Below are 27,616 nucleotides of genomic sequence, written 5' to 3'. Positions count from 1 at the left end.
AATAACTACGGTAGGTGACATTTTTCACATTTTAATTGGTGTTTTGCTGATTTTATCAGAATTTTTGCTGATCAAAGCAAATTAGCTATTTATTTATTTTGCAATGAAGCTAACTGTTCACTGCAAGTTTAATGTACTGTAATGAATTTTAAATATCCTCCTAGTCAGATTACAAAGTGTTTGAATCAAGATGTCCTTGTTACACTTAAATTATTAATTACTCAAATGGACAAAAGGCAACTTTCAGATATAATGTCACATTTTAAATGGATCTGAGTCGATGAAAATGTTGGGCCTGCATTAAAAGATGTCAGAAAAATAAAAATGTTTTCCCCAAAGTCTGCTTAACCCACTCGTACCTGCTTGGTTTTTAGACATATGATAAATACTTTCATTATTAGTTTATTTTCAGTAGCTTAAAGAACAATAAGTTTTTATGTTATTTACACTCCAGTGACTTTGGTTTAATTGGCTTCCTTTATGTTATTTATATAAATATAAATCATACTGGGTTTTAAAGTATTAATGATGCATTTTATGTTATAATGCTGTTTTCATCCAGATTAGCACTTCATAAATTCATACCATCCATGGATAACAACTAAGGATTCTTACAAAATCTTTTTCAAAAGTTGAAGCAAATGCACTTGAACTTCAACAGAATTTAAGTTTGAGATGAAAAGATCCACTACATTAACACTTCATTTGCATTTGAGTCAGCAAATTAATTTATTCAGATATTTCTAGAGGGCAGTTCTCAGGTCTGTATGGTTGGGAAACTACATAGATTTATTTGTCAAGGCACTATAACAAAGCAAAGTGAAAACCCCATTTAAATAGAACTGAGTTTTAAATATTGCTTCTACCAGTTGAAGGAGTGTAGGTGAGCCTACTCCAAAAGCCCTCAGAGATGGCATCTGTCAAGTAAAAAGGTTGGTTGAAAGGTCTTTTGGCACTATTTAAATGTTTGCAGTTGTAGGTTTTTCTAAGCACCCATTTGGTGTTCTTTGGACATTTGCTCTTAAATCCTGAGATGACCTTTTGAGTAAATGGAATTCTCTTTTACAGCTTACATTTCTAAATAAATTTTATGATTTTATGGATATTTAGGCTTTTCTGAGTGCTTCTGCATACTACTGACCTCTTTCATTGATGAAAAGCATATGAAAAAAAAGTCAGCAAAAGATGTTTTTGAATAGACGAACAATATCATTTCAATTGTTAAAAATGATGTGCTGTAGGGTTGGAGGTGGGGGAACAAATAAACCAATATGACAAGTTTAAACAAAACAACAGAGGTGCCTGAGTGGCTCAGTGGTTGAGCATCTGCCTTTTGATCAGGTCGTGATCTCAGGTCCTGGGATCGAGTCCTGCACTGGGCTCCACACATGGAGCATGCTTCTTCCTCTCCCTCTGCCTATGTCTCTGCTTCTTTCTCTGTCTCTCTCATGAATAAATAAATAAAATATTTAAAACAACAACAACAACAATAACTGTGTAATGTGATAGGAGTGGTAATTTGATTTTGATCTTAGGGAAAGTTAGGTGCCATTCTGAAACACAGCCCTGATCTTTGTCGTGGCAAAGATGGTGACTAGAGAAGAATGAAATGCTTCTTGAGCATTCATTTTAAAAATGTCACTTGAACCTCACCTGAACACAAGTTTTCTTGAAATGCATATGAGATAAGCTGGTTCATTTGTCTTTGTCCTTGTCTTTGTCTGTTCCGTTTTCAAAGTGCCAAATGAGTTCCAGGACAAGATGATTTTTTTCTACAGGATGGGTCTATTAAAAAAACTTTTGGAATCAAAGAGATCTTTCTAGTTGGAAAGCTTTTGGTAAAGTTATTTAACCTCTTTTAACATTGTTTTTCTCATTTATAAAATAAGAGTAGCTATAGTATTTGCTTCATGGGGTTGTTTTGAGGAATGAATGGAAGGAAGTACGTGAAGCCTTAGTACAGTACATTGTTCCTAAATAGTTGCTCGATCAATCCTTGGTTTTGTTTTTGTTTTTTTTTTTTTTAATTTTTATTTATTTATGATAGTCACACACAGAGAGAGAGAGAGAGAGAGAGGCAGAGACATAGGCAGAGGGAGAAGCAGGCTCCATGCACCGGGAGCCCGACGTGAGATTCGATCCCGGGTCTCCAGGATCGTGCCCTGGGCCAAAGGCAGGCGCCAAACCGCTGCGCCACCCAGGGATCCCCAATCCTTGGTTTTGTAATGTGTCTTCTGTACAGTTACTCTGTATATTAAAATTTGGAAGGATATCAACAAGTAAGTCGTGCTGCTATCTGGGGTGTAATTCCAACTCAGATGGAAACCACTGGGGGAGTAACAAACATTTATTCAGCAAGAATGATGTCACTAAAGAGAAACATGTCTGGTATCTAAAGAAGTACTATAGAAGATGCTAGAAGAATACCTTGTAGACTGTGACAGCTGTTCTTAGTATGAATTGAGCGTTCTCTAAAAAGTTGGTAGGGTGATTAGTTGGTGGAGAGAAACCGAAAGAGGCAGTTTATTGGACTTACATTGCACCTGATGAGGAATGAGGGGAAAATCACTATCAAGTTGGTGAATGTGGCGTATGTTTGCTACCTTGCCTTAAGCAGCTATTTCAGTTTATAAAGGACTTACGCATTTTCTCATTTTGTCTTTATATCAGCCCAGTAATGCAAGTGGTTCAGATAAATTTTCCTGTTTACAGGTGAAGTCCTTGTGTCTCAGGGAAGTAAAGGACTTTGCCAGAGGCAGAATTTGAGCCAAATTATTCTGCCTTAATTTCATGAAAATAACCAACAAGCATTAAAACAATTCATTTAGGGGTGCCTGGGTGGCTCCTTTGGTTAAGCGTCTGACTCTGGATTTTGGCTCAGGTCGTGGTCTCAGGATTGTGAGATCCAGCCCCACTTTTGGCTCTATGTTCTGTGGGGAGTCTGCTTGAGATTCCATCTCCCTCTTCCTCTGCCCCTTACCTCTGCATTCACTCTCTCTCTCAAGTAAATAAATAAATCTTAAAGCCATTTAATTCTTATACCCATCCTATGAATAGGTATACTACTATTATACTACTATTATATTTTATTATTTATGATATTATAGATCATTTTACAGATAAGGAAACTGAAGCACAGAAAGGTGAGGCAATTTGTGCAGTAGCATATAGTTGGTGGGAGAACTAGAATTTGAAATCAGAAAAATCTAGCTCCAGAATTCATATTCTTCACACTATACAACCTCTAGTGGACCAAAATTGAGAATAAGCTATGATTCTCAAGCTTTAGCAAATAATCAGAATCATCTGGAAGGTTTGTTAAAACACAGATTGCTGGTACTCACCCCCAAAGCTTCTGATTCATCAGTACTGCAGTGAAGCTTGGGAATTTTCATTTATTTTTTTTAAATTTTATTTAAATTCAACTAATTAACATATAACATATTATTGATTTCAGAGGTAGAGGTCAGTGATTCATCAGTCTTATATAATTCCCAGTGCTCATCACATGCTCACCTTAATGTTCATCTCCCAGTTACCCTATCCTCCTACCCATCTCCCCTCCATTGACCCTCAGTTGATTTCTTATGATTAAAACTCTCTTAGAGTTTGTCTTCCTTTCTGATTTCATCTTGTTTTATTTTTTTCTCTCTTCCCCTATGATCCTGTTTTGTTTCTTAAATCCACATATGACTGAGATCGTATGATAATTGTCTTTCTCTGATTGAATTATTTCACTTAGCATAATATCCTCTAGTTCCATTTACATCTTTGCAAATGGCAAGACTTGATGGCTGAGTAGAAGTCCGTTGTAGGGGGAAGCCTGGGTGGCTCAGCAGTTGAGTATCTGCCTTCAGCTCAAGGTGTGATCCCAGAGTCCTGGGATCGAGTCCCACATCAGGTTTCTCGCAGGGAGCCTGCATCTGCCTATGTCTCTGCCTCTATCTCTATGTCTCTCAGGCATAAATAAAATCTTTTTTTAAAAAAAGTCCATTGTGTGTATATATACCACATCTTCTATATCAATTTATCTGTCAGTGGATATCTGGGCTCTTTCCATAGTTTGGCATTGCTGCTATAATCATTGGGGTGCATGTACCCCTTCAGATCACTATGTTTGTATCCTTTGGATAAATACATAGTAATGCAATTGCTGGGTCATAGGATAGTTCTATTTTTAACTTTTTGAGGAACCTCCATACTGTTTTCCAGAGCAGCTGCTCCAGTTTGCATTCCTAATGACAGTGTAGGAGAGTTCCCCTTTCTTCACATCTTCGACAATATCTGTTGTTTCCTGACTTGTTAATTTTAGCCATTCTGACTGGTATCAGGTGGGTCTCATTGTGGCTTTGATATGTATTTCCCTGATGCCCAGTGATGTTGAGCATTTTTCCATGTGTGTTTTGGACATTTGTATGTCTTCTTTGGAGAAGTGTCTGTTCATGTCTTCTGCTCATTTCTTGATTGGATAATTTGTTCTTTGGGTATTGAGTTTGATAAATTCTTGACAGATTTTGGATACTAGCCTTTTATCTGATGTGTCATTTGCAAGTATATTCACTCATTTTGTAGGTTGCTGTTTGGTTTTGTTGACTGTTTCCTTTGCTGTGCAAAAGCTTTTTATCCTGATGAAGTCCCAGTAGTTTATTTTTGCCTTTGTTCCCCTTGCCTCTGGAGACATGTCTAGCAAGAAGTTGCCGTGGCCAAGGTTACAGAGAGGTTCCTGCCTGTGTTTTCCTCTAGGATTTTGATGGATTCTTATCTCACATTTAGGTCTTTCATCCATTTTGAGTCTATTTTTGTGTATGGTGTAAGAAAGTGGTCCAGTTTCCTTCTTCTGCAGGTAGCTGTCCAGTCTTCCCAGCACCATTTGTTGAAGAGACTTTTTTCCATTGGATATTCTTTCCTGCTTTGTCGAAGATTAGTTGACCATAGATTCTAGGGTTCATTTCTGGGTTTTCTATTCTGTTCCATTGATCTATATGTCTGTTTTCATGCCAGTACGATACTATCTTGATGTTTACAGCTTTGTAGTAGAGCTTGAAGTCGGAATTGTGATGCTACCAGTTTTGATTTTCTTTTTCAACATTCCTTTGGGGGAAAAAAAAAGAAAACATTCCTTTGGCTATTTGGGGTCTTCTCTGGTTCTATGCAAATTTTAGGATCATTTGATCCAACTGTGTGAAATAAGTTGATGGTATTTTGATAAGGATTGCACTCAATGTATAGATTGCTCTAGTTAGCATAGACATTTTAACAATATAGACCCTTTAATTATGATATAGTGTCCTTCCTCATTTCTTATATAGTCTTTGGTTTAAAATCTAATTTGTCTGACATAAGGATTGCTATCTCAGCTTTCTTTTGATGTCCATTAGCATGAATGGCTTTCTGCTCCTTCGCTTTAAATCTGGGAGTATCTTTGGGTCTAAACTGAGTCTCTTGCAGACAGCTTATCAATGGGTCTTGCTTTTTATCCAGTCTGATATTCTGTGTCTTTTGATTGGGTCATTTAGCCCATTTACATTCAAAGTAACTAATGAAAGATATTAATTTAGTGCCATTGTATTACCTGTAAAGTCACTGTTTCTATAGATTGTTCCTTTGGGTCTGTGTTATTTTTGGGCTCTCTTTACTTAAAGGATCCCTTTTAATATTTCTTGTGGGACTGATTTGGTGACCACAGATTCTTTTAGTTTCTCTTTTTACTGAATGTTGCTTTGTTTTTTAAATCTCTCTTTCTATTTTGAACAAGATCTAGCTGGATAAAGTATTCTTTGCTGCATATTTTTTTCATTTAGCACCCTGAATATATCATGCCTGTCCTTTTTGGCCTGCCATGTCTCTGTGGATAGGTCTTCTGCCAGTCTAATGTTTCTACCCTTGTAGTTTACAGACCTCTTGTCCCAAGCTGCTTTCAGGATTTTCTCCTTGTCTCACAGACTTGTAAGTTTAACTTTTTTTTTAATTTATTTTTTTTATTTAAAAAATTTTTTTTTTTAGTTTAACTATTTTTATTGATTTTGAGGGGAGTTCTTTGTGCCTCCTGGACTTGGATGCCTGTTTCCTTCCCCAGGTTAGGGAAGTTCTCTACTATAATTTACTCCCCTATACCTTCTGCCCCCTCTCTCTTTCCTCTTCTTTTGGGATCCCAATTTTCTCAAATTCTCCCCTGGTGATCCAGTAGTTGTTTATTTCTTTTTCTCAGCTTCTTTATTCTCCATCATTTTATCTTCTAGATCACTAATTCTCTTTTCTGCCTCATTTATCTTAGGAGTTAGAGCCTCCTTTATTGCATCTCATTAATAGCTTTTTTTATTATGACTTGATTAGATTTTAGTTCTTTTCTCCAGAAAAGGATTCTCTAGTGTCTTCTGTGGTTTTTTTTTTTTTCAAGCCATGCTAGTATCTTTATAACTGTCATGCTGAACTCTAGCTCTGACATCTTACTTATGACCATAATGATTAGGTCCCTGGCACAGTCCTGCCTCTTGTTCTCTTTTTTGAGGTGAGTTTTTCCCATCTTGTTGTTCTACCCAGAGTAGAATAGACGGAGGAAGGAAGAAAATGCTAAAATGGCAATGATTACCCCAGAAAAATATACACTAAACAAATCAGAAGAGACCCAAAATTGAAAAAAAGAGAATATAATCAAACAGGTGAACAGAATAGAGCAATATCCTGGATCCTGTGTGTTATTTTGGTCCATTTGTTAGAAAACTAGATCTCAAAATTGTAACAGAAGAAAAACTTTTATGTACAAAAAAAATTCAATATAACGAAAGGGTAGAATGTAATTGTAAAAATGAAAATTAAAAGACAAAAAAAGGAGTATAAACATAAAAGTGAACAGACAGAGCAATACGCTACATCCTAAGTGTATTTTGGTCAGTTTATTAAAAGAAACTACATCTCAAAATTGTAAGGGATTATAGGGGAAAGGAGGGGAACTGAGTGGGAAAAATCAGTGAGGGTGACAGAACATGAGAGGCGCCTAACTCTGGGAAATGAACAAGGGGTAGTGGAAGGGGAGGTGGGTGGGGGGATGGGGTGACTGGGTTAGGGGCACTGAGGGGGCACTTGACGGGATGAGCACTGAGTGTTATACTGTATGTTGGCAAATTGAACTCCAATAAAAACAATACATAAAAAATTGTGGGGAGTAAAAAAAAAAAAACAAAAAACCTGAAGACTATATGCTGTATTCCCCTAGTGGGAGTTTTCAGTTCTTTGTGGTCAGTAGACTTGGTCTTGGCTGGGTGCTCTTGCTGATCTTCTGGGGGAGAGGCCTATTGTACTGGTTCTCAGGTGCCTTTGCCCCAGGTGGAATTGCACCTCCCAAGCCAGGGTAAGTAATCTGCTCCGAATTGCTCTAGATGGCTTCCCCCCCCCCCCCCCCCGAAGGCTTCCCCCGTGCTTTAGAGGATAAGAGTGAAAATAGTGGCCTCCCAGTTTCTAGCTCCCAGCAGAAAGCTCAGGGCTCCACTCCTCAGTGCACTCTGAGGGAAAAGCAGTGAGTTACTTCTGTCTGCCTGGTCCCCGTCTGCACTCTGTGCTCACCCAGCCTGTGACAGCATTTCTATCTCAGGCATGTGACCCTGTTTTGAGTCCCAAACCCTGCAGATTCTTGCGTCGTCACACACATTGAGGAGGAATCCGTGGTAGTGGAGGCTGTCTCACACACTGGTTCTGCCACTTGCTGGGCCCCTGCTCTGAGAACTGTCACACTGATGGGCCATGGTTGTTGGTTTATGGCAACTCCAAGCTGAAACTCTTGGGTTTGCTGATTGCAGCCTGCTTCCCTCTTCTGATGCCTGGGAACTGCTGCACCCAGGGACCCCCGTCTTCCTGTGACCTCACGGAACCTGAGACCACACTGTCTCACCCAGGATTCCACCCCTGCTTTCCCACCTAATCACCTTTCAGGCACAAATGTCCCTCACCTGAGCAGACGTCTAAAAGTTCCAATTTTGCATTCACCTGAGCAGACTTCTAAAAGTTCCAATTTTGCATTCAGCTCCTCTATCACTTTCCAGTAGCCAGCTGCCAGAGGCTCCCTCTCCTTGCTGTTTATCTTCCCATATATCTCCTCAAGTTTGCTCCTCTGAGCCTCCTACCTTGCAGAAAGTGGTTGCTTTTCTATTTGTAGAGTTGCAGCTATTAGATCTCTGGTTGTGTTTGCATGAGTTCAGAATGTTTTAATAGCTATCTAGCTGAATTCCTGGGACCAGATGAAACCAAGTTCTCCTACTCCTCTGCCATCTTGGACTCTCTGCATGTCAGAATTTGCATTTCTAACAAGTTTCCAGATGATACTGATGCTGATGGTGTGAAAACCACACTTTCAGAACCATTGGTCTAGACTAGAGACACGTCTTGATAGTCCAGACTTCAGGGTTCTTTGGCCTATGAAAGAATGTTGGTAGATACTTGACTTGAAGGGGAGGGGACTGTACTTGGGGCTCCAACACAGGCTCGTACCTCATGGCTTCTCTAGCATCCACAACATACCAAAGCAAAGCTACTTGTCTGAATGCTCATAAAAGGACTCCCCTAGAAAAGCTAGTTTGTATAGTTATGGTCATTCCCAGAGATAATAGTTAGGGATGTGGAGGTAGGAAGATTACACAGACCCACTTCCAATTACTATATGTGTGCATGATTATCATGGGAAATCTTGGAAATTGATAGGACATCATCCCTTTGCCTTCATAACAGGAGTTGGGGAGAGTTATGGGAATATTAGATACTTTCAGATCTCTAGAACTATGGTTGTTTTTCTGGAATTGTTTGCAATATTATTATTCTAATGCTAAGGTGGAAGTTAAAATGCCCAGTACCAGTGAACTTGTTTATTCATTTGCTGATGTGTTACAATGAAAATAACACAGTAATAAAGAATACAATAAGGACTGTGCTATTTCATTCTATTTAATATTTACTGTAGTTATCTGAACTTCTTGTTTTATGCATTTATTAAACTTCATACAAAGATACAGTAATATAACAGTTATTATTTATTAAACCATTCATTTGAAAAAAATTTAAAAATAGTAGTGATGTGATTCTTCATAAAAATCTGTGCTTTTCCCTCAATTCCCGTAGAGTCCAGGCAATCCCTGCCCACAGGTGCCATCAGTACTACTTGCCATGGGGTGCCTTACATCCAGTCACTTGTCTTTGTCAGGCTCCACAACTCTCTGTGGAGGACATCTGTTCTATGCCAGCTTGGCTGAGTATCCAGGCATGGAACTTAACAGAAGAAATAAGTAGTTGGCAGAGAATAAAACTTTGAACCCACTGCTGACAGTTGCTTATCAGAATCTCAGGAAGAAATACATTCATGGAGAATTTTCTGAAGGAGAGGAAGTTCATCCCCTTACCTAATATGGTACTCTCCATTGCTGGGGTTGGCCAGATCACCAAAGAATCATTTATTCAATTGGCATGATTTTGACCACCTCCCTACCTTACCAAATTGCTTAGACTGAATTGCTTTTTTTTTCAGCTATTGCTGTTTCTTTCAACTGTCTTCATCAAGAAGTATTAAAAAGAAAAGGCTGTAAGACCTTGTACTGATTGTATTTACTTTGAGATTGTTGAAATACATTGCTCATTATATTTCACCTGTAAACTTTAAATATTTTTCTTTATATTTATGACATGCTTCAAACCTACAGAAAATGATAGACTCAAAAGTACCATGAAGTTTACTTTTTGCTTTATCTGCCTTATTTCTGAAAAAGAAATGGAATGTTACAGTTTAACACTCCCCCCACCCAACCTTAGAAGTAACCACTATTCTAATGTTGGTATGTATCTTTCCTTCCACATTTTGTGCACTATTAGTACATATCCAAGTATCTACAAGCAATATGTAATATTGTTTTAAAGATTTTCAAAAGTTTCCATAAATGACATACAACTCACCCCCATTTGCGCACAGTGGGCTTTTCATGAAGACATGTAAGAAGCTTTTATTATGCTGAGCATCTGTTTTTTACTCATGGATACCATGGAACATATAAATTAGGTTTCTCTCTGTGCAGTAATAGTTGGGAAATCTCAACTCTGATTTACTGTCCACTTTAATTTCATCTTTTTACTTCATCTGAACACATCCTTAACCTTATATTCCCTCTGCCTTCATGTCTTTGTTTAATTTCTTAAAGGTTGTTGCATTTATATTCTTGTAATAAGTTCCTTTTTTCTTATTTTTTGGACCTGCTCTCTTCCTTCCCTATTCAGTGTCTCCTTCAGTTACATTCTTAGTTACCAATAGGCACCATTTGCCACCATCACTCCTCCTCCTTAGTACTGAAACCATGACAATTGGCGGGATTTACTATATGCTAAACATGACATTGTATTTAGCAAAATAGATTTTGTAAGCCTAAAATCCAGATGTGTTATCTGTTAGTATTCAAGAAAACTGGTATAAAATGTACAATGGATTTCCATGTTAAAATACTTCCTGCTCAGAAGTGGACCCCTGTAGTTTAATCCCCAGTCCAAAAATTGTTTTCAGTAATAGAAAGAGATTTAGGATTATAGGTTGATGAGCATACATCACAATATTTTCATAATTTGGAGCTAAATGTACTGCAAAGGAGCAGCAGCCTGGGGAAGCTATTAACAATTTAAGAATTTGCCATTTCCAGTTGGTGCAAGAATGTTAATTCCATTCCCAAAGAGAAGCCATAGAAATGGCATGTGTTATGATTCTTAGAGATGTGTTTTGTATAGTAGAATATTGATATGTCAGTGTTTGGAATTTTACCCTTTGAGCCTTTGCTAAATTTCCCTCCACTGTGTAGTTAAGCACAACTCTGGGTTTTTTTTTTCCTAAAGGCAGTCATTCTAAGTGCATCTGAATTCATATTCTTGGGGTTATAATAGTCACCTTGAACGGTTGTGTTAGCCTCAAATATAATCAGGTGATCCTCCAACTTTAGGCAGTGAACAAGAGTAGTTATTAATTTTAATATAGGGACACCTGGGGGCTCACTGGTTGAGTGACGGCCTTCAGCTCAGGGTGTGATCCTGGGTTCCAGGATCGAGTCCTGCATTGGGTTTCCTGCATTGGGCTCCCCACGGGGAGCCTGCATCTCCCTCTGCCTATGCCTCTTCCTCTCTTTGTGTATCTCATGAATAAATAAATGGAATCTTAAAAAAAAATTTTTTTTAGTATAAGAGAATATTTGCAAACAGAAATATTTGCTTTAAAGGGGTAAATGTTTTTATAAGACATACATAGAAATGAGTATCTACAATGTGTTAAGATAAATGATATTAATTTTAATATTTCATTAATATTCATCCATGTTTCAATTAAGGCTATCTTTTTTAATGTTCACCAAGTTGTAGCTCTAATATCTGCACAAATTATTGTGTTGATAAATAATATAGTTTTACCAATACAACAGTTGTAATAATGTCATATGTTACCTCATTCATCCATCCGTACATGCATACATTTATTTAAAAAGTTTACCGAGGAGCTCCTAGATGGCTCAGTTAAGCATCGGACTCTTGGTTTAGGCTTAAGTCATGATCTTGCAGTCCTGGGATTAAGCCCTGCATTGAGCTTTGTGCTTCGTGTGGAGGTTGCTTCAGATTCTTTCTCCCTCTCCCTCTGCCCTTCTCTACCCATTCTCCCTCTCTCTCACACACACAAAGAAATCAAACCTTAAAAAAGAAAGTTTACTGAACTTTGTTGTATTATGGACACTGTTGGATCCTAGAAATATAAACATGAGGAAGATCTGTACCATGCTTTCAAAAAACTAACAATTTCATGTGAATGATAGAGTTATAAACAAACTGTAGTAAACTGTGATAACTGCTATAGTTGATAAATATATAAGTGTTATGGAAGTATTGATAATGAAGTAAATTAATCCTGCATGAAAAATAAGAAACGAGTTTACAATTGAGTAAGAGTAGCTAAGAAAGCATTTTCTGACTCCCTAGGGCAAATTTAATCTTTCTCTCTCTCTCTCTCTCTCTCTCCAGGATAATACATATTTATCTCAAGTAAGTATTAACATATTTCATTATAGGTAATGGTTCCCATATCCTTCTCCTTTACTAGATAGAACTCCTGAAGAATGTTTTATTCAACTTTGTATCCTTAGTACCTAGTACAGGATAGAAGCTCAGTGGGACGCCTGGGTGGCTCAGGGCATGATCCTGGAGTCCCAGGATCGAGTCTGCATTGGGCTCCTGCTTTTCCCTCTGCCTAGGTCTCTGCCTCTGTGTGTGTGTGTCTCTAATAAATAAATAAAACCTTAAAAAAAAAAAAGGATAGAAGCTCAGTGCAATGTTTGTTGGTTGAATAAACACATGAGTCAAAAATAAATCTCAGGGGAAATTTAAATATTCAAGCATATTTTTGAACTAAATGAAAATGAAAAGCATCAAATTTGTGCAGTGCAGTGAAGAGCAATGATGAGAGAAAAATTTATAGTATTAAATGCATATATTCAAAAAAGAAGATAGATCTGAAATCAGTCATCTAAACCTTCACCTTTGAAAATTAGAAAAAGAAGAGCAAATTAAATCCAAAGTAAGGAGAAGAAAAGAAATAATAAGAACTACAGCAGGAATCATGAAATTGTAAAAAGGAAATTAATAGAGATAATTAATGAACCAAAATGCTCTTACTTTGAGAAAATTAGTAAAATCGATAAATCCCTAGCCAGACTGGCTAAGAAAAAAAGAGAGATGACACAAATTACTAATATTAGAAGTAAGAGATGAGACATTGCTAGAGATCCTGTGGCCATCAATATGGTAATAAAGGAATATTACAACCAACTCTATGTTCACGAATTTGATAACTAGGTGAAATGAACAAATTCCTCAAAAGACACAACTTGCCAAACATCACATAAGAAAAAATAGACTATCTCAGGACATCTGTATCTATGAAATAAATTAAATCAATAACTAATAACATTCCAAAACAAAAGACAGCAGGCCCAGGTGGGTTCACTGGTGAATTCTTCCAAACATGTAAGGAAGAAACTATACCAGTTCTCTACAGTGTCTTTTAGAAGATAGAATCAGAGGGAATACTTCCTAACTTGTTCTATGAGGCCAACATTAATGCCAGAGAAAAATGCTACAGTAAAAAAACTACAAATATCTCTCATGAACATTGATGCAAAAATTCTCAATAAAATATTTAGCAAATTAAATCCAAAAATGCATATGAAAACAATTTTACACCATGATCAAGTGGGATTTGTCCCAGGTAGGCAATGCTGGTTTAGTATTTGAAAATCAGTTAATGAATATGATCCATCATATCAGCAGGTTAAAAAAGAAAAATCACATGGCCATATCAATAAATACACAAAAAGCATTTGACAAAACCAACACTCATTCATGGTAAAAACTCAGTAAACAAGGAATATCTAGGAACGTTCTCAACTTGATAAAGACTGTCTACAAAAAAAAACCTGGCAGCTGACATCATACTTAATGGTGAGAAACTCAAAACTTCCCCTCTAAGATCAGATACAAGATACAAATGTCTTCCCTCACCACTCCTTTTCCCTTCACCACCACAATAAGGTTTAGTTAGTATCCATCACCTCACATAGTTACAAGGTTTTTTTTTTCTTGTGATAAGAACTTTTAAGATCTATTCTCTTAGCATCTTTCAAATATATGATAAGTATTTATTTTTAACAATAATTATCATACTGTGCATATTATCTCCAGAACTTATTTATCTTAGTGGAAGTTTTTACATTTTGACCACTTACCCATTATCCCCACCTCCTCCTCACCTATGGCAGCTACCAATCTGTTCTCTGTATGAATGAGTTTAATTTTTTTTTTTTTGGATTCCACATATAAGACAGCATTGGTTTTTCTCTGACTTATTTTGTTCAGTAAAAGATCCTCAAAGTCCATCCGTGTTGTTGAAAAGTGACAATATTTTCTTCTTTCTTATGGTTGAGTAATATTCCATTGTATATACATACATACCACATTTCCTTTATCCATTCATCTGTCAGTAGTCACTTAAGTTGTTTGCATGTCTTGGCTATTGTAAATAATGCTGCAGTGAACAAGGGTGTGCAAATATTTATTTGAGACATTGATTTCCTTTCCTTTGGAAATAGACCTAGAAGTGGAATTGTTGGGTTGTTTGATAGTTCTCTTCTTAATTTTTTGAGGAACCTTCCTACTATTTTTCATAGTGACTGCACCAATTTATGTTCCATCAATAGTACAGAAGTCTTCCCTTTTCTCCACATCCTGGCCACCACTTGTTATTTCTTGTCTTTTTAATTATAGCCATACATAAAATCTTGTAACATTACATTTGAAATACCAGTATAAACTCAGCATTTTGTTTTGTTTTTAAAAAATTAAAATTTCCCAGCTTTGTTTTTTGGGCTTTTTAAAATATTTTATTTATTTATCCATGAAAGATACAGAGAGGCAGAGACATAGGCAGAAGGAGAAGCAGGCTCCCTCTGGGGAGCCTGATGTAGGACTCAATCTCAGGGCCCTGGGATCACAACCTGAGCCAACAGCAGACACTCAACCACTGAGCTACCCAGATGCCCCAAATTTTCCTACCTTTATTAAGTGAAAAAATATGAAAAAGCTATGAAGGACAATCACAACAAATCTCTTGCTCTCAAGTTGTAGTTTCTAAATATCATAAGGAATCAGGACTCCTTGGAGGAATGATTGATTTCAGGTATGGGATTGGAAATTTATAAGATGTCTCTCAAATGTCTTGTGCGTGAAAGCAAGGGAGTTATCAAAGACTAATGGGTCAAGGTACCTGGGTGGCTTGGTCAGTTAAGCGATCAACTCTTGGTTTCAGCTCAGGTCATGATTTCAGGGGTGTGAGATATATCCCTGTGTCAAGTTCCAGGCTGACTGTGGAGTCTGATGGAAATTCTCTCTCTCTGTCCTTCCTGCTCATGCTGTGTGTGTGTGTGTGTGTGTGTGTGTGTGTGTCTCAAATACCTAAATAAATAAATCTTTAAAAAATAGTAATGAATCATATCAAAGGGATATGGAGCAAACATGAAGGAGTTTCCTTGGCTAAGAATGGGAAGATTTTGGCATCAAAAATCGTAATGCTTTCTACTAAATGAAAAACACTGATTACGTAGATTCCATAATGATAACAACAACAAAAAACGAGAAAGCTAAAAAAACACCCTAGAAGGCTTCATTGAAAAGTAATTAGGACAATAGCTTCTTACTGTAAAAGGTGTCAGTCATATGGAAAGATTAAACACCTTGTCTTTTTGATATGAACCGTATATTGAGGTAATCAAATAGCCTCAGGGGATGAGTGAAAGGTTTTTGTTAAAGGAAAATTCCACAAAATGAAAGTATAAGAAATAATAGAAAGTCAGCGTTTTTGTTATAGGAAAACTTCACAAAATGAAAGTCTAAGAAATAATAGAAAGTCAGCATTTTAAACCTCTAATGAATAATTTGGGGAAAATTTGAGCAAAAACCATCAATGGATAAAACCATTGGATGAAAAAAAAAACATTGGATAAAATTTTGTTGGAAGCTTTACAGTGAAGCTGATGATCATGCCTCAGCCCCATTGATCAGTCTTAGCATCTTAGCAGTCTTAGGCTGCGTGTACCTCTTCATATGATACAGTTACAAAGGATAGGTTATGATTATAAAGTATTCTTGTCAGAGAATTGAACCTGAATCTAACCAGACCTTTAAAGTTAACTTTATTATGAGGGATGAAGTGAAAAAATCAATTGACAGAACAGGGAAATAAACAGATAAATCTGAAATGTTCATTCTTCCGTAGGACACTATACTTGGTTTCTTCAGAAGTCAGTTACCTGAAAAAATAAAGGTGAGGGAGGAGAGACAATTCTAGACTGAGACTTTAGATAACTAAACATAATGTGTAGCCTTGTTTTGGATCTTATAAAACCAAATGCAAAAACATTTTTAAAAACTGTAGAAATCTACAGATGCCTAAGTATGAGGCAATTTCAAGAAAATTTTACATTTACTTGTGTATAAAGATGGTCTAATGGTTATGTGAGAGAATGTCATATTATCTAGAGATGCATACTAAAGTAGAACTGAAATGACATGATGTCTGTGATTTGCTTCAAATAATTTACTGAAGGGTGCCTGGGTGGTTCAGTCACAAGTTAAGTGTCCAACTCTTGATTTTGACTTAGGTCATGATGTCAAGGTCATAAGGTTGAGCCCTGCATCAGGCTGGATATGGAGCCTGCTTAAGAATCTTTCCCTCAGGGCACCTGGGTGGCTCAGTCGGTTAAGTATCTCCCTTTGGCTTAGGTCATGATACCACGGTTTTGGAATCGAGCCCCAGGTCACATTGGGCTCCCTGCTCAGTAGGGAGCCTATTTCTCCCTCTCCCATTCCCTGTACTACTCCCCCTGCTTGTGCTCTTTGCTTACTGTCTCTGTCTAATAAATAAATAAACTATTAGGAAAAAAATAAACAAGAAACTCTCCCTCTGCTCCTCCACCCTAAAAAAATTAATGATTTACTGAAAGAGAAAGAGAGAGGCAGAGAGAGAAGAGGGAAGAAGGGAGGAAAGAAAGAGGAACAATAATTAAAATAGAAATAATGAAGACAGAGTGAGGAAAAAAGGGGGAATTAATCATAGCTATAATAAAATAAACTGAAGAAAGTCTCAAATGCTCATATCCTTAGGAATCAACATACTATGTAGATTCAAAAATGTATACGTCCTTTCATGAAATTAACAAGATTGAGCATGAATATATGTGGGGGGGTTTTGAGGGGGGAGAGGCAGAGGGGAGAGAAAAATAGGATCTCAAGCAGGCTCCATGCCCAGCACAGAGCCTGACATGGGGCTCTATTTCCCAACCCTGAGATCATCTCCTGAGCCGAAATCAAGAGCTGACACTTAACATAGACTGAGCCAAAAAAAAAAAAAAAAAGACTGAGCCACCTAGGCACCCTCATATGTAAATTTTTAGCCAATAAATAGAGGACCTACATTCTTTTCAGATAACTCCTTAACTTTTACTATAATTGGCAGTTGGTCACAAAGAATATATTGACTTTACTGGTTGTTTTTTTCAGTGATAGTGTTCTGGAAATTTGATTTGCAAATTAATTGTCCTTTGGTACATTTTCTCTGTCTCTCTCTCTTTCTCTTCTCTCTCTCTCTCACCCCCTCTTTCCCTCTCTGTCTTTCTCTCTCACTCTCTCTTAGGCTTCCAGTTTAAAAACATGGTTATTCTTCTGGTGCTGGGCAAAATGTGTTGATATTAGAGCTACTTACCAAAATTGAGGGTGTTTTAACTGTGTCTTTTTTTTCCTCCCCAAATTTAGTTGGCTAGGCTATCCCTTACACTTACTGTTTCAAAATAACTTTACACCCAGTTTGTCAAGTTGTATAAACTATCCCACTATCATTTTTGGGGGGTTGCATTGATTTTTGTAAGTTTAATTGTTGAGATAATTGATACAGCAATGTTGATACAACATTGTGTCTTCTCATCTAAGAACAAAGAAGGTATATGTCTCTACTATTCTGATCTTTTATACTTCTCAATACATTTTATAGATTTTTTTCATATTGTCCTCACACAATTCTATTACTGTGAATGGGCTTTTTAATAATAATATATTAATTATTGGTGATATATTTTAATTGTTGGTAATATATGGAAAGCTCTTAATTTTCATATATTACTCTTACATCTTACCATCTGAGAAATTTGTTATAATTGTTTAAAAACTCATTGGAAATAAATTAAATCTTTATCAATAGAGGAATGATTAAATTAATCAGGATAAATCTAGTTTATGGAACATTATGCAACTCTTTAGAAATTATATGTATATTGAAAAAAGAAAAGAAATTATACGTATATAATATATGGTAAGAGAGAACCATCTCCCAGATAAAGTGGAAAAAAGCAAGTAAGCAAAAAAAAAAAAAAGTTGCATAGTAATAATATAGTATGGTCCAAGTATGTAAAACTACTATATGTGGATATATGCATATGCAGTATAAATTTGAATAAGGTCTGGAAAAATGCATTCCAGTGTTAATAGTAATTACTCTTGGGTAGGAGAGTAAAGGAGATTTTTCACTATTTTACTATAATATTTTTGTATTATTTGAATTTTTCCTAAAACATGAATTTACACAATGCTTTTGTAATTAAAAATTAAAAGAAAAATGTAAAAGTAAGATGCTGGGAAATAGACAAGTTGATAAAGATTGACATGGAGGAAGCTCCAGGGAGAGTAGATATAAGTCCATAGAAAACTCTCATGGGTCATTAATTTCTACAATATCTTTAAAGTCACTTCCATTTGGCTTTGGAAAATCTGTGGCTCTACACAACCTGTCAAGAAGTATTACTAGCATCTATTAGAGCAGAAAATGAAGATAAAATGTAACACAACTGTCCAATGAAATCAGGGGAGACATCCGCCCTGATGTTTATCTTCCTCATGTGATTTCTCCCATGCAAGGGCTATAGACTAGTGAAAGACCTAAATAAATTATCTGGCTAAATGAATTGGGTAATTTTCCTTCTAGCCCTCTCTCATTGCCAGCTGGAAACCAGATGAGACCAGCCTCAATTTCGTAGGTCTTCATAGTGTCTAGAGTTTATATATGGGAAACTCTTCCAAACAGAATGTAGAAATGGGAGTCTTCTTGGTCTACCTGTATCAGGTGGGTTGAGGCATCCTCATTTGCCTCCAAGTGAGGCTCTTTCTTGGCTTGCATATGAGATCTTTATAAAAGGTTTTGGCCTACTTCATATCACATAAATACTTATGTTGTGCTCCTACCAGTGATTTAGAGTTATATCTTAAGTTGTAACATAAGCAAGCTCTGGCAAGTGTGTTACCTGGACTTTTATTATTATAACATATTAAATTGACATCAGTGGTAGAGATGAATAGATCACCTAACATGGTGTCTAGTGGTGTTTCTCAAACTGTAATGTAGGAATCACGTTAGGATACTCATTCAGTAGGTCTGGGGTAGACCCTTGAACTTGCATTTCTAAGAGGTCACAAGTGGCTTGTCCAGGATGTGGCCTGTCCAGGAACCACACTTAAAGTAGCAAGAGAGTATAGCACATGCTTATTACTCAATAAATATTTGTTGAATGAGTCCTCTTCTGTCCTAACACCCAGAAATGTGAAATTGCCTATGGAGACACACCCTCTTGGACTCTGTGTTAGATGGTGATGAATTTTTACTTTCTCAGAAGCTAACTCTGTCAAGCTATTGCGATTTACATACTCCCACCCCCATCTCGATATTCTGCCCACATGGAAGCAGGACCCCAGGATTGTTTTCCATATAGGCAACATTGCTGTGTGCACTCTGATCTTTCACCCTTTCCTAGCCCAATCTGGTGTAATTAACAGTCCGCCCAGTGTGCCCCACTGGGGCTATAGGTCAGCATCATAGACAAGGCCAAGAGGAAAACTAGAGGCCCCTTCTGCAAGACTCATTCCCTTCAGAGCCAGGTCCCTCCCCTCCTCTGTGGTAGGGAGTTACTTGAGCAATAAATTGGTTCACAAAGCTTAACAAACCAAAAAATAAAAATCAAGCCACATGAGAACTCCCAACATAGAGATACCTTAAACTGAGCAAGAATTATAAGTTAACCAGACTCACTGCAGACACCCAAGGACTCTGAGATGGTCAGTCATACCACTGAAAGAGAAGTAGCTCATGGATGTCAAACTAGGAGAGCTGCCAACCTGGATACTGATGTGGGATTTCACCCCTAAAGGCATGGCTGGGTTGCTTCAAAAAGGTTACTACTGGTATTACAACAAGTATGTCAGGGTAAAAAAGGGGGAGCATCGCTGGGATTTCTATGGTGCTGGCAGTTTACATGCTTTTCAACTACTGCCTTTCTTACAAGGAACTGAAACATGAGCGGCTGTGCAAGTACTGCTGAAGCGGGCCCAGTGTGAAGGGCACACACTGCATTCCTGACCATGACCTTTGGTCAACACTCCTGAACCCTTTTGTTTTTGTTTGTTTGTTTGTTTGTTTTTTGTTTGTTTTGTTTTGTTTTGTTTCTTTCCCTGAACCCTTTTGTATTCTGAGAATTAACAGCCAATAAAAGATGACTAGTAGATGGAAAAAAAAAAAAGTTAACCAGACTAGTGTCTTGAGAAATGTATTGCCTGGTTTTCCTTTTCACCCGGGCGGGGGGGGGGGGGGGGGGGGGCAGGGGGGGGGTGGTGGTGCCTGTTGAGCTATAAGCAAGATTACTTCATAAATTAAAATCTCAAGCTTGGTCCTTTTGGGGTATATATTTTCCTTAGAGTAGAATCAAAAGCCAAGTCGGAAAATGGTTGAATATGTATGTTGAAATATTTTTTGGAAGGAACTAGGCATGTTCACAGATGACAATGTTGTTTTATTGTGTGAAACCATGTTTAGTATTTTAGGAATTGCCTGTTCAAGATCGCTGGATTGTGTAGACAGAAAAATTCTGTTGTCTTATGATCAATTTAACACTCATTCTCGATTTAACAGTTATTCTTGTTCACTGGCTACTCAGCTGGGGGCTCCAGGGGTACAATGTTAGCAGAATTCACTAGGGGATTCTAGCATGTGCACATTAGCTGAATACATTGGGCTGTGATTTGTAGCAAAAGCCTGTTTTACAGGGAGCATTTTCTACCCACCCACAGCTTCATGGAGATGTTGAAATCTGTCTAGTTGGTGGAGGATCAGTAGCTTAAGGAGCTAATGAATATTCATTTCTTTTCCCTGGGTACAAAGTAAAATAACCAGTAATTAGTATAATATTTAATACTTCTATTCAAAATAAATAAATCTTTTGTAAAAAAAAACCTAATTATTATAATGTAGCAAATTCCGCCTATGTAACTGGAATTGGATGTGGTGTTTTGAAAATGCTACTAAGCCCTCATTTACATGTTTTGAGATTAGTTAATTATTCCCCTTGTATGCATAAAACAGAACTGTAAATTTTTACCTGCATTTATTATTCATTTTCCTATCTCCCAAGTTTAGCTGATTCTAATATTTAAATTTTACATTTTCTTGATACTGAAGATATTTGTATTTTGAAGTAATGATTTGGATTTGGATTTATTCTCATTCTCCTTTTCTCTTGTTGCACAGTTACAGGATGCAGATGGCTTATAGAAATTCCCAAGCTGTGTTTCTTTTTTTTTTTAATTTTTTTTTTAATTTTTTATTTATTTATGATAGTCACAGAGAGAGAGAGAGAGAGAGGCAGAGACACAGGCGGAGGGAGAAGCAGGCTCCATGCACCAGGAGCCTGATGTGGGATTCGATCCCGGGTCTCCAGGATCGTGCCCTGGGCCAAAGGCAGGCGCCAAACCGCTGCGCCACCCAGGGATCCCCCCAAGCTGTGTTTCTTATCTGATCCTAGGTTTATGTAGCAAGGTTTAGCTGTTCCAGTTTTTAAAAATATACATCTTTGAGCATGAATTACATGGTAGACACTCTGTAGGGTGCTTTCACAAATTGTCATCATTGTTTTTTATTCTACAATTGTGTGGAATTTATTTTTCTGCCACTATTCTGTAGATAAGGAAACTGAGCTCAATGTGGTTAGTTAACTCCCTTCATGCCAAATGTAACTTGTAACTTACCCATCTATCTGAAACTAAATCTAGTTTACACCACAACTACAAGTTTCTGATGTCTCTTCTGCTAAGAGGAGAAAGGTTTGGAGGAGGTGATGCTATACTTGTGTGCAAATAAAAATTCACCAGGGTGTCATCATAGGCTTGGGTACTTGTGAGTGCAAACCTCTGCCAGGGCACAGGGACAGTCTAGGATCAGTATCCTTGCAGGCAAATACTTTTTTGGCCTGTAGCAAATAAGGAGACTTTTCATTTGCAGCCTCGAGGTCTCAGTATTACTGGCTAGTGCCTGCCAGAGAGAATTTACTTTCTTGTCCAGATGTGAATGGATAGATCTATGTCAGATACAGTCACAATCCATGAAGACCTGGGTAATTGTGCTGCTATTCCTGCATTCTAGGGGAAAATGCAAATGTTGACTTGCCCGGAGTTTGTATGACTCATCTGAGGTGGGGAGCAAATACAAGGCCTTTATTCTGATTCTTTTGAGAGATTCCCAGGATAACTAGAACAAAATTCAGACCCTGTAGCCTCATGTGGCCAGGCTACTGCCTGCCTCTCCCATCTCCTGGTGTATTTCCCTTCTCCCCTGTGCTTACCACCAGCTGGCCACCCTAGTCCCCCCCTAATTTGCAAGTTTGTTCCTGCCTCCAAACCTTTGCATTTATTATTCTCTCTGCTTGGAGTGCTCTTCCCTGCTGTTTCCACATGGCTGATTCTTTCTCATCTTCAGACCTTAGTTTAGATACCCTCCTCACACAGAGCCTTCCTTGACTCCCTATCTAATGGATCCTCTCCCCCTGACCCCCACCTCACCCCCCACCCAGCCTCCCAGGAACTCATTATCATGTGACCCTCTTCAGAGCAGTTTTGCTTTCTGAAATGATTTTTCTTTATTTTCTTTCTCATTGATTGTTTTGTTTATTGCTTTGGCACCCAGAGCAGCTCTGGCACATAGGTGCTTGATAATATGTGTTTAATAATGGATATGAATGAATGAAAGTTAGACTTATAGAATTACAAATTCTAGAGTTTGAGGGCACTGGCTAGCTAATCTGTCCCAACTTTGCATCCAGTCATCTTTATTTGATTACTACCAGAGAGAGAATGCTCATACTTAACAAAACAGTGTCTCCACTGTTTATATTGAGAGACAGTATGGGACTCTGGAAATCAAGTCAAACTCATCTTAATTCAAACCCAAATCTGTTACAGACTAGCTGTGGACCATGATTAGGTTAGTTAGCTTTGCTGTTTTCTCATCTCAAAAGGGAGGTAACAAAAAAAGGGGGCGGGGAGGTAACTACCTATCTGGACAAAGTGCTGTGACAAATAAATGAAGCATGTACACAAGTGTCACATTTATATACATGGTATGCAGGAGGTTAGCATGTCAAGAAGGTCAAATCAATGTTAATTTTCTTTCTCTGTTCTCTCTGCCTACTTGTATATTGTGTATCTCATGCATAGTCACATCTCATCCTACCTTTGAATTAAGCACACTGTGTCAATCCTCTTTTACAGATGAGGAAACTGAGGGTCATGCTGTTAAGTGATTTGCCCAGTGTTCTCCTTCTAAGAAATGGTTCAGTCACTGTGTGGCCAATTGTTTTTCTATCTCACCAAAGCTACCTGTGTCCTCTGTCCCCAAAATCAGTGAACTGGTTGATGAAATGGAAGGAAGCAAATCCGTTGGTCAGTTTAACTCTCAGAGTGGCAAGGGGCCTCTGTGTCACCCCCAAGGGCAGCACGGCCTGCTAGATAGAACTTGAGGGCCTATGCCAAGGAGATGTACAAACAGTACAAAGGAGAACACCTCTACCTCTCATGCTAGTCCCCCACCTTTAGCGACTACAGCTCTATTTGTTAATCCAGGCTCTGGACCTGAAATGAATGAAATTATTATTACCACTTGTCACTTGTAGATTGTTTCTAGGTACTGTGATGCTGCAGTTATAGTTGCTGGGTATTATGTGGACTAATTAGGAAGTGGTCATTTGGAAGGCAACAGAGCAATGAAGAACATGGGTTTAGAGCCAGACTTGAGTTCAAGTTCTTATTCCATAATACATCAACTGTATGCCTTTGTACAAGTTACTTTCTGGATTTCCTGTTTGCTTCTTCTGTATGACAGGAATAGTTCCATCTACCTCACAGGCTTATTTGGAGAATTAAAAATTTCCAGCCCATGTCACCTTGTAATACATGATAGCAACTATAGCCATCTACCTTTTCCTGCAAATAGCATTATGCTCTGGGTAGAAAGTTAAGGGACATGGTTGGAAATATCTCATCCTACCATGACCCATTGTAACAGGACCAAAGCGTAGAAGTTTTTGTTTCCCACTTGTGGTTTCTGAGTGTGATAAGTGAATTCTGGGGGAATTAGATAGTTTACTTCTGAACACTTAGAGTGGAAATAATGTAAGTAATAAATTATCCTCTCCTCCCCAAGATCTTCCTGGTTATTATTCTCTAATCTAATTAGAATGCCAGATGCAGATCCATCCATCTTCATCAAGAAGCAATGGTAAACTGGGGAAAACACTTACTAAAAAGGAAAGATGGATTTTCCAAGAAGTAGTCAAGGCTAAAACTTAGAAACTTGAGCTAACATACAGAATCATATGTGTAAATTGTTCTTTGCTTTCTTTTCCAATAGGCATGTCTACATACTTGCTTTCCTTTTAGTAGTCAATCAAATGTTTATGTTAGAAATATTGATGAATGGATAAAGAAGATGTGGTCTATATATACAATGGAATATTACTCAGCCATTAGAAATGACAAATATCCACCATTTACTTTGACGTGGATAGAACTGGATGGTATTATGCTGAGTGTAGTAAGTCAATCAGAGAAGGACAAACATTATGTGGTCTCATTCATTTGTGGAATATAAAAAATAGTGAAAGGAAATAAAGGAGAAAGGAGAGAAAATGAGTGGGAAATATCAGAGAGGGTGACAGAACATGAGAGACTCCAACTCTGGGAAACAAACAAGGGGTGGTGGAAGGGCAGGTGGGTGGGAGGTTGGGGAGACTGGGTGACAGGTACTGAGGGAGGTACTTGATGGAATGAGTACTGGGTGTTATACTATATGTTGGCAAATTGAACTCCAATTAAAAAAATATACAAAAAAAGATAAAAAATAAAAGAAAATAGAATCGGGAAATAAAAAAAGAAATATTTATAAGGTTTCTAGAATATATGCTTCTTATGTTGTTTTCCTCCTTCAACATGACAGGAGAGCATGTAGACTTTTTTGGGTTCCCTCTCCTCACAACCCTCAAAATTTCTAAGGCCTATAATCCAGGATATAAAGGGTCATTTGTGGTCATTCATGACATTTTTGGCTTTCTGGAACATTTGTGTGGCTAATACATCCAGATGATGTGGCAGGAAAAATATCTACCAAGTAGACCCAGATAAGTCTTTCTTTCCTATGCCTAATATTTCATCAGAATTGCTGTATTTATACTTTCCTTCACTCACCCAACCATCTGTCCTTTTTCTATTCCTTTATGTGAATGGCTATGACTTGGTAAAAGTGGGTGTGCTAGTTGTGTTGCTTACCATTATTTCTCTAGATATATAGTGGGAGCTCAATAATTTTACTAAATAAAATTCCTAGTTCTTCAATCCATAGAATTAAAACTGTGTTTCTAAACCCAGATATTTATATACTGCTTTCCCAATATTTGCCAGATCTGTGAATTACCTTTTTTTCTTCTATTTATTTGACATTTTCCTTTAAGTTGACTTCTCTTTATGCTTAGCATTATCCAAAGCAATAGTATGTATGAAACTAAGGATTTGGTGTTTATTTACAATTTTTTTCTAATTCACATTAAATTTGTAACCGTTAAAACATTCTTATTTCAGCTATAATCATCTTAAGGGCCTCTGTTAAAATACAGATCTTGTCTGGAATAAGTTTAAATGCTGTTGATCACATCTACTAGGTATGAACCTCTAAAATAAAGGAGGCCCAGGAACAGAAGTTCTATAGAGGAAAGACTTCAGAGTGGAGGCTGGTGCTCAAGGGAGCAAAACACCTGTGCACCCCAGAGGTCAGTGACTACTGTGAGAAGCGTCTACAGTTGTGGTTCTAGGTCTTTCTGACCTTGGCTGGGCAAATCATTTGCTAAACCTCTTGTCCCTCAGATCTCATATGAAAGCAACAAGCATAACCACCCCCACCTTACAGTTTGAAAAGTACTGCAAAAAATGTGAAGAACCATATATACCCAATAATAACTAGCAGGTGTACAATACATATTTTTAATTTACATTATCATCAGTTTGCTAAGCAATTAATATGAATTCCAATAGGAATGAAGTTGAAGTTGAATGCCAGAAAGCAGTAAGAAGTTACAGAAGAGAGCTGGAAAAATATTTCATTCATTCATTTATTCATTCATTTGTTCATTCAGTTGTTCAGTAAATCTCTGACTGTGTTCTAGCCACAAAACTAGATGCTGAGTGTATTGCAGCAAAAGACAGTCTTTTGGGAGAGAAAGATAGTTAAACAATTGCATGTATAATTATTTGATTATAGCAGAGAGAGATACCACAATGATAGAAACAACGTGCTGCAATAGGATACAGTGGGGGACTAACTAATCTGAGGAATTGGGCAGGGCATTCTTGCAGAAGTCATGTTTAAGCAAAGGCCTAAAACATCAGTAGAATTTAAGCAAATATATAAAGAAGCATTGAAAACCTACTTTCCAGGGGCACCTGGCTGGTTCAGTTGGTGTAGAGCATGTGACTCTTGATTTTAGAGTAGTGAGGTTGAGCACCCCCACTGGGTGTAGAGATTACTTAAAAGAAATAAAATAAAATAAGTCATAAATAAATAAAATAAAAATAAATGGTAGTTTAAAAAACAAAAAAGAAAACCTACTTTCCAAGTTTTATGAAACTAGATGTTATTCTACCTTCCTTGTTGCTTATTCTTTTTCACTAACCAGAACTTGACATTCTGGTGGGTTTATCCTCTCACTCCTTTGCCAGTTGGTGGAGCATATTGGCTGCCACTGCCTTAAAAAAGAATCTGAAAGTGTGGCTCCAGGAAAGATCACAGAACTCCGAGAATTTCACACAGCAAAGCACTAATGAGAATATGTCTCTATTCCAATTACAAAGAATTAACTGTTAAAAATTTAGTGTTTCTACTTCTTCTGGGAATTCTCTTTGCCAAAGAAAAGAGCAAATGTAGTAGACATAGATTCAGAGTTTGTAAATGTAGGATGGTGAGAGTATGAAATTTGTAATATGGCAGACATGGGTAAGTGTAACATATAAATATCACTGTTGAATATATTAGGCCCCTGAGTCCTAATGGGGTTTTCCTTAACAGATTAATAACTAAGAGAAGGGGATATTAGCTGGCCATCACTGAAAGCAACAGTAATTCTAGTCATATTAGTCCAGCTTCTTCCCTGCTTGTGAACTCCCAGAATGCTTCATTTTGTTTATTTTTCTTTAGTTGATTTGGTTCTTTTTTTTAAACAAAGGATACTATGCGTATTATTGTAGACAGAAACAGCAAATATAGATTCATAAAAGAAAGTGAAATAAAAATTAGCCTTTGCCTCACTACCTAGGAAATACTAACAGTGGTATTTTGTGGTATATAACTTTATATATACATAGGGATATAGATAACGAACTTGTAATCTTACTCATCTCATACTATTGATTATCAATTTTTTATAGTAGTTTCTTTTTCCTAACATTCAGCAATGAGTTACTTTTAGAATAAACCTTAGGCCTTCTATGAAGCCAAGTCTCCTAAAAAATCATTTGAGGAGATTATTTATCCTAATAGTCCACAGTTCACAATCCCTCTTAGGAGAGTTTGTTAACCTAGAGACTAACAACAGGCCCCTATTGCGGTGCCATGCAAGTAGCTGCCTCTGTGGAAGGGACTGCTGGGGTTGAGGAGCATTTT

At 37.3% G+C, this 27,616-nt stretch overlaps 1 pseudogene; it reads left to right on the top strand.

Annotated features, from left to right (window-relative positions):
* LOC112917153 (ATP synthase subunit f, mitochondrial pseudogene) overlaps positions 1–19,964 on the top strand; it is a 58,953-nt pseudogene extending 38,989 nt beyond the window's left edge.
* Positions 19,965–27,616: the final 7,652 nt, after the last annotated feature.

This window comes from Vulpes vulpes, chromosome 15, assembly GCF_048418805.1.
Source record: "Vulpes vulpes isolate BD-2025 chromosome 15, VulVul3, whole genome shotgun sequence".
In the NCBI taxonomy this organism is placed as follows: Eukaryota; Metazoa; Chordata; class Mammalia; order Carnivora; family Canidae; genus Vulpes; species Vulpes vulpes.
The sequence above is the reverse complement of the archived record's forward strand: the minus strand, read 5'-3'. Positions and strand labels throughout refer to the sequence as shown.